At 36.8% G+C, this 7,870-nt stretch overlaps 1 non-coding gene across 1 annotated transcript; it reads left to right on the forward strand.

Annotated features, from left to right (window-relative positions):
- Positions 1–1,675: 1,675 nt before the first annotated feature.
- Positions 1,676–1,748, forward strand: Trnav-cac (transfer RNA valine (anticodon CAC)). Its single transcript has one exon. It is a non-coding gene; the product is annotated as a tRNA-Val (tRNA).
- Positions 1,749–7,870: the final 6,122 nt, after the last annotated feature.

Here is a 7,870-nt window from a genome sequence, read left to right on the forward strand (position 1 = left end):
TATAAATACTACATTACCAGTAAACACATTAATGTAAACATATTCAATACTTCAATAAAAAGAACAGATTGTCAGGAAGATAAAAACAAAACAGAGTAAAATATCATCTGACTATATATTATCTGAAAGAGCTATATTTTAAATTCAAAGACATGAGCTAAAATAAAATTTAAAATAAATGGAGCATTCTTCTGTACAAACAAAATATTAAGCAATAAAAAGGCCATATGTCATAAAAAGTCTTAATATTTTTAAAATATTTGAAATTGTACAAGTTATTTTCAATTTCATACATTGAAGAAATAAAATTGGAAACTGATCAGAGAAAGAAATTTTTAAGAATTTCCCAGTACACAGAAATAAAATAGCTGACTAATAAATCAAAGGAAAAAAAGTAAAAAGAGACATGAAAAGATTAAGCAGTACTTGTAAATAATTAATAGATCAAATCAGAAAGTTACAAGACACTTGAAAAATACTTTGAGATGAACAAAAACTGAAGCACAATATAACAACATATATGCAATGTAAATAAAATAGTGCTTAAAGGAAAATTAGATACACTTTCCTACATTATAAAAGAAGAAAGATCTCAAATTAGTAATCTAAATTTTCACCATAAAAACCTAAAAATAGAGGAGAAGATACCAAGTCAATCAAGAAGAAAATAATAATGAAGAGAGTAGAAATTAATGAAATAAGAAATCAATGGGAAAAGTAAATATTTTTTTAAATGTTTCTTTGAAAAGAAGAATAAAATAGAGAAACCTTCAGCTGTACTGGGAAAAAAAATCAAATCACTGAAAATAAGAATGAAATTCTGGAAATTACTACTGTATTAGTCTGTTTTCCACTATTATATCAGAACATAGACTAGATAACTTATAATGAACATAAACTTATTGGTTCACAGTACTGACACTGAGAAGTCCATGATTGAGAGGCCATAATCTTCCGTAATAAGGAAGAAGAAAAGGTGTGATAGAGAAATGGACCATGCTTGTCTTTTGGTAAGAAGGCCACTCCTGTGATAAGAATCACATTTTTTGCATAATGACATTAACCTATTCATGAAAAAAGAGTCTATATGTCCTAATCATTTACTGAAAGTTCCACCTCCCCACATCACCAAGTTTGAGATCAGTAGAATCCTATGAGAACGTATGATTTGATGATTTTAACTCACAACTTCTATTTTAATAATAACAGGTATACATAATTGAGACAGTGTGGTAAATACTTTGCATAGACATTTTATTCCATCTTAGCTGTATTAACAAACTACTACACACTAAGTCATTTATTAATACAAGAAATTTATTTCCTCACTGTGTTAGAGGCTGGGAACTCCAAGATCAAGATTCAGGAAAGTTCAATGTCTAGTAAAGGCCCATCTCATATTCTAAGATGGTGCCTTGACTTCTGTCTTGACCTGGAGAAAGACAGAATGGTGAAAAGTGACTGAATGCAGTGTGAAGCCTTATTAATAAAGGCCTTAATCCTATTCATGAAGGAGGAGGCCCATGACCTAATCAGCTTCTGAAGGCCTCATTCACCTCTTGATTTTGTTGCATTGGAGATTAGGTGTTAAGTTTTACATGTAAAGAGTTCTCCAAAAACTCACGTGTGAGACAATACAGGAATCAGAGGTGAAAAGATTGGATTTTGGGGGGCTGGGGATGTAGCTCAGTTGGTAGAGTGCTTGCCTCACATGCACAAGGCCCTGGGTTCAATTCCCAGCACCACCACCACAAAAAAAAAAAAAGAAAGAAAAAATAGATTTTGAGGGTTGTACCCTGATTTGTGGATTAACCCATTTGATAGATTAATAATTTGCATGAATTAGTAGGATGTAGCTGCAGGCAGGTAAGACATGGCTAGAGGAAGCACGTCATTGGGGACATGCTGTTGGGGATTATATTTTTCCTCACTTCTTGCACTCAAGTTTTCTATACTTCCTGGCTGTCAGGAACTAAGTAGCTTTCCTCCAGCATGCCCTCTTGCCATGATATTCTTCCTTGTCTTGGGCCAAGAGCTATGGAGTATCACCAACTGTGGACTGAACCTGAAAGTTTATTTTGGCTCTGAAACCATGAGCCAAAATAAACTTTTCTTCCTCTAATTTGTTCTTGTTGGATCTTTTGGTTACAGATACGAAAATCTGACTAACACCTTAAGTTTCGACATGAATTTGGAAAGGAAACAAACATTCATACCATAGTGACAGATGATCTAATTTAACTCTCAATATAAATTCTTTTTTAGAGATTAGGCAACTATATTTAGAGACTTACAATAAGATTGCAAGGTGTAAGGCCAAATTAGACACATTTGAAACCTATTTATGCCATTTACCAACTGTATGATCATGGGTCAAGTTACTTATTTTCTGAAAGTTTCTCCATTTTATGAAAGCAATAAGTGAAGCAATCAGTGCCTACTTCATTGGGTTATTGAGTCTAAGTGATATAAAATACTGACAAGGGATGCCTAGTAAGGTTTGATAAGAATTGGCTATTATTATTAGTTACATAGTAGCGAATAGTGAAGCCAGTGTTTGAACCCACGTGGTTAGGGGCATGGAGATGCATTGCTTGTGTCCCACTTCAAGGAAAGAGTTGCTGTCAGCCGTGGAGAGCAAGTTTAGCAGAAACCTGCAACTGACATCTAGTGCAGAGTCTATTTTCTATCAGAAAATTGTCTGCTCAAGGTCACTCAGTTTTCAGAATAGACCCAGGTTTAGTGACTGAGTTGAGGTAAGGATATAAAAATCTAGCCATTTTGACTACAGGAGAACTTTGCTGGGCAATATTTATTTCTGAGTTCCTTGCTTAGTTAGCCAAGATTTCACTGGATTTTTATTATAGCTCAATTTAGAATTGCACTATAATTGGAAAGAGGATACTCTTTCCAATTCTGCTTCTATCCCCTTTTTTTTCTCCACAGGTATGCCTCCCTAATAAATACCTTGTGCACTAAATTCTGCCTTTTATCTGCTTCTGGGCAGCCTTGCTTGTGATATCACAATAATGCAGCATTTAGAAATTATGCTTAGAAAGAAATTAAGCCATTTGAGATTTGGGAATCTTTACTAACGGAAAATGGAGAACCCCTAGCAAAACTGATCTTTAAAATTCTGCAGTGCAGGATTAAAAAGACCAAAGAACAAATGCCCTATGGGACCATGGGATCACAGAGCCACCGACAGCAATAGACACAGTGATTATAACTGACCTTGTGTTTCTGGCTTTGACTGGGCAAGGTTTATTTACGTGACTTCAGTGATGAGGGAACCTGCAGTTCACCAGCTCTGCCTCTATTCTGATGCCTCTCCCCATCAAAGTGCTGGCCTAAATCAAAACTTTAAGATTCATAATTCATCAAGATGACTCCATGAGTACATCATAAATTGGGCAGATTAGATTTTGTGTATTTTTAGCTTCACAAATCATAATTTATGAGTCTCTCCGTTGGATGCAGAGTGATAAGAGAAATATAGGGAAGTAGGGGGACCAGAGTGAGATAATCTCATTTGAATTAGACAAATGAGACCCTGCTGAAAAGGAACACCCAGTGTCTCTGGACAAATTTATGAAGTCAAAACAAAAAATAATTACAGTGCAGAAATGGCTGGTGCTGGATGAACCTGCTTCATTCCTAATGTTGGTTGGCAGCTCTTCATCCTGATTATTCCATCTGGAGATAATTGTGTGATATCATCCATAAAATTAAATCATAAATCAACCCAACTAGTGAACAGGCCAGCAAGCTGCTGAGAAAACCACATGTAGGGGAGGTAAGACTTCTCATCTTAATGAGAGATATGGGAGTGAAATTAAGAGAAGAAGACATGTAGAGGGTGACCCTCAGCATGTCCACAAATTGACTTGCTGACAGCTGCCACCCAAGTCCATGCTCCAGTAGTATCCAGACAGCCAACATACTACCTGCAACCAATTTGCTGATGAGAAAATAATGTTCTGTTCTTGAATTGCTTTTTTTAGGGATTGCTCATTTGAGTTGTTGGTGTTCAAAAAGAAATGCTAACAAGTTGTGGAAAATCTACAAATATAATGAAAGTCATATACAAGAAAGAGCATTTGGCCAAACATCTTTAGACTTAGCTTTTGGAGATTCGAAGAGTATATCATAGATCTTTGAATTTGTTATAAGAAGATGTGATCAATTTGTAATGTATTTTTGAAAAGGAATCTACTTATTCAGACAATAAAGTGTGGTTCTAAAGCGATTAATTTTGATGCACAAAGAATAAGTTACTAAGATAAAGACAAATATGTGATTTAAATTGTTTTTGCTAATTGCCACAAGTGCTTTTGCTGTGGATAGCAAGTTGAAGGGGATCAAAAGTCAAAGGTCATCTCAGACTCCAGTAGTTCAGGTTGGAGTAGATATCCAAAGGGAACATGTATGGGCTGCATGAAATAATCAATCCTGTTCACTTGGTAGATTCCTCTGTGACCATAATAAAGGCAAAGTCCAGCTGTATGTTGGGCTCTGAATTTTCCAAGTAGCAATAGTAACAGATGTTGAGAAGTTAGCAGATTATGAGCATCTGCAGTGGGAAGGTCACTGTGCCACTCAGCAAAGAAGTGAGTAGGAAAACAATAATGAGGATAAATTTTTCTGTCCTTCCTTCCCCCTGAATAATATTAGGACCAGTAGAACAAGTCACCAGCTTTGAAAATTGCATATTCTTTTTTTGTATTGCTATTAATTGCTTTAGATATATAAAACATGTATATTGAGCTCTACTCATTCCTAAGTATAGGAGTGCCGGGTTTGTTCATGACTAAAAGGCTCAGGGGTCACTCCAGTTGAACTGGGCTAACTGGGCTGCACAAAATAACCACACAAGAGACACAAATACCTTTTTCTTTGGGGTCGCTGTGATGGCTCCTCTGACCTTAAGGGTCCGCAGGAAGAAAGAGAGAGAGAGAGAGAGAGAGAGAGAGAGAGAGAGAGAGAGAGAGCGAGCGCGCGCGCGCTCTGACCCCTTTTATTGAGGAGAAGCTATTCACATGAGGCAAGGGGTCAGGTTTCAGGGGGCTGAGTGTATCTTCATGATGTCCACTGTCAGCAGGTTGACTGACATATAGGTAGGCCACCCCCAAGAGTACAGTAAGAGAAGGGGACATACATAAGGCACTTCCATGGAACATTCTATCCTAAACAGGGCAAGGAGTAATATTACAAAGAAATGGGTGAGCATAGCTCACCCATAGGGATGTGAAAGCCACGCCTGGGCAAGAAGACAGTCACTGGAACCCTAGAAGAGCAGGCAGTCTAGCAACATGGGTGCCTGAGGCTACATCGCCCAGTAGGGGAGTTAACTCAGTCACATGCCAGGTTGGTCTCTCACATAGGAGCCTAGTTGGTTTTGGAGAATTCTAAAATTTGGACCAATCAGAAAATGAAAAACCTTCATAGAAATAAATTCTATTTAGCCATCTTTATTCCCTTCCCTTCATTTTCTGTTCTTCAGGGTTCTTTCTATTTTTATTTCTTTCATTGCTGCTATTGTTCTCTATTTTGGCCATTTTTAACTAGAAACCTGAAAATCACATGGACCCATTTTATAATAATGAAGAGCAACAAAATTCAATTTTTATCAGGCTTATTATATTGGTCAGGACTCCTTTCATTGTTAATTTAGGAACTCAAACTGGTCTATGTAAAAAGAAGGAATTTATTATGAAGAATAAATTCACATAAAGATCTAAATGGTTATATCTAGAAGAGGGTTGTAACAGGCATGGCTCAAAGAATCCAAGGCTCAAATAATCATATTGATGTTTTTATTCCTTCTCCCCCCCTTCCTACCTCTGTATTCACCTCCATCTTTATCAGTCTACTTGATTGTACTTTTTCTCATTTGGTTTAATTCTCAGATTACATCTAAAAAGCAAACAAAGTCCTATCTGGGATCAGGCCTATATAATATTTGAGATCCACGATTCCCTGGAGGCAGAGTGTTATCTATTTCTCAATGATTTCAACCACCACTATGCCAAGCAGCTGTAGTTAAGTGTCAGGGAAACACAAAAAAAATAAGGCAAGGCTGGTGAGTGTCACCAGATTAAATGCCATGCATCCAGCCCATAATGGGGAGATTTATGAAGTTTTAAAGCTATAAAACGAAATGAGCAGATCTTTATTTCAGAAGGAGTACTGTGTGTTGTGAAGAATGAATTAAGTTGTAAGAATCTGGATTCTTGAAGAGGAATGGAGGCTGTAGCATGTCCGGGCTTAGTGGCAGAAGGGTTAGAAAGGATAAAAAGTGGATCCAAAAGACTGCTGAGGAATAAGACTGACGGAATTTAGCAACCAATTGATAGTGGCAAAATGAAGAAACAGGAAAAGGAAAGACAGCATTGAAGTCCCCAGCTTGGATGATTGAGATTGACTGTATTCTTCCTTCAAAAGGCTTTTAAACCTTTTTTTTTAACCTCTACGTGGAAATGCTACCAAATCTGGTGCCTCTTACAATCTATTCATGCACAGAAACTGGAGAATGGTAGATTTTAGCAACATTTGAGATTTAAACTAAGCTAACCTTTCAGCCACTAGAGTGACTTGTTGCATCTTTCAAGCCAATTCCATCAAAAGACATCAAACGCTCAAGTATTCTTTCTTGACTTTTAATAATTTAGAATATTGATATTATAAATATTTTATTTTTCCCCCAAATATTTTGTGCTATGATTTAAAGACTTTCAGAAAGTTTGTTAGTTTATTGAAGACTGTATTTGCCAATTACTTGGAAGAGAACATCTAGGAGATGTGTGACTTCGCCCCTTGTGCTATTGAACAGTTTCCAACAGGGGAATCAAAAAGACATTTGGGAGGAATGAAACTTCATTTTTTAGTGGTAGGTGTTCAGCCAAATTTAAAAAATATTGAGTTATTATAATATCTATCTTGATGACTGTGTTCTCTGGCATCTCCTTAACTGTCATTGTTCCTGGGTGATGCTTCACTCCAGGGCAGTACTGTTGGTACAAAAGCTAAAAGGAGCTTGTTTCTATAAGGTCAAGGCACTACATTAAGGAGGGAGACACTAAGCAATAAGATTGATAGCCACTAGAATCTATCTACCAGGTCATCATGTGGAAACCCAGAATTGGAGCCGGTAGGGCAGGTACTTTTGAGAAGGGTAGAAGAAACACAGACCTGTTTTGGGATGAGCAAATCCAGCTTAACCAGTTGGGTTAAGGGTTCCTGGGTCAAGAATGTGCTCTTATATTTTTTGAAGTGTTTTTATCATTAAGAAGTAATTTGTGAAATGTGATATTTAATTTGGATTCTTGCAGCTAAAAATGTAGACAATGGACCAGTAGTGTCAGCTATGAGTTTAAGATTTTTTTTTTAAATGTCAACATCCGCATCACTTACTCTCTTATTAAAAAAGCAAATTCTCAGACTAAATCCCACCCCTTTGTTTTTTGGTACTAGGGATTACACTCCATCTCTAGCCCTTTTTCATATTTTTATTTTGAGACAGGGTCTTGCTAAGTTACTTAGGTTCTTGCTAAATTGCTGAGGCTGGACTTGAACTTGCAGTCCTCCCGCACAGCCTCCCAAGCTGCTGAAATTACAAGGGCATACCACCATACCTGGCAAATCTGCATTTTTAAGAAACTATCCCCAGGCAAGTTTTTTTTTTTTTTTTTTTTTTTTGCACTTTGAAATTTGAGAAATAATCTCCAAAGTGGGCTATAAATTAAAATAATAGAATTTTTATTTAGCATTTTTAATCTCATACTCTTACCACAGCCCCTCCCCCTACCCCATAGGGGATATGTTCCAAGACCCCTAGGAGATGCCTGAAACCACTCATTGTACTAAACTC

Source organism: Urocitellus parryii, chromosome 3 (genome assembly GCF_045843805.1).
Source record: "Urocitellus parryii isolate mUroPar1 chromosome 3, mUroPar1.hap1, whole genome shotgun sequence".
Classification (NCBI taxonomy): domain Eukaryota; kingdom Metazoa; phylum Chordata; class Mammalia; order Rodentia; family Sciuridae; genus Urocitellus; species Urocitellus parryii.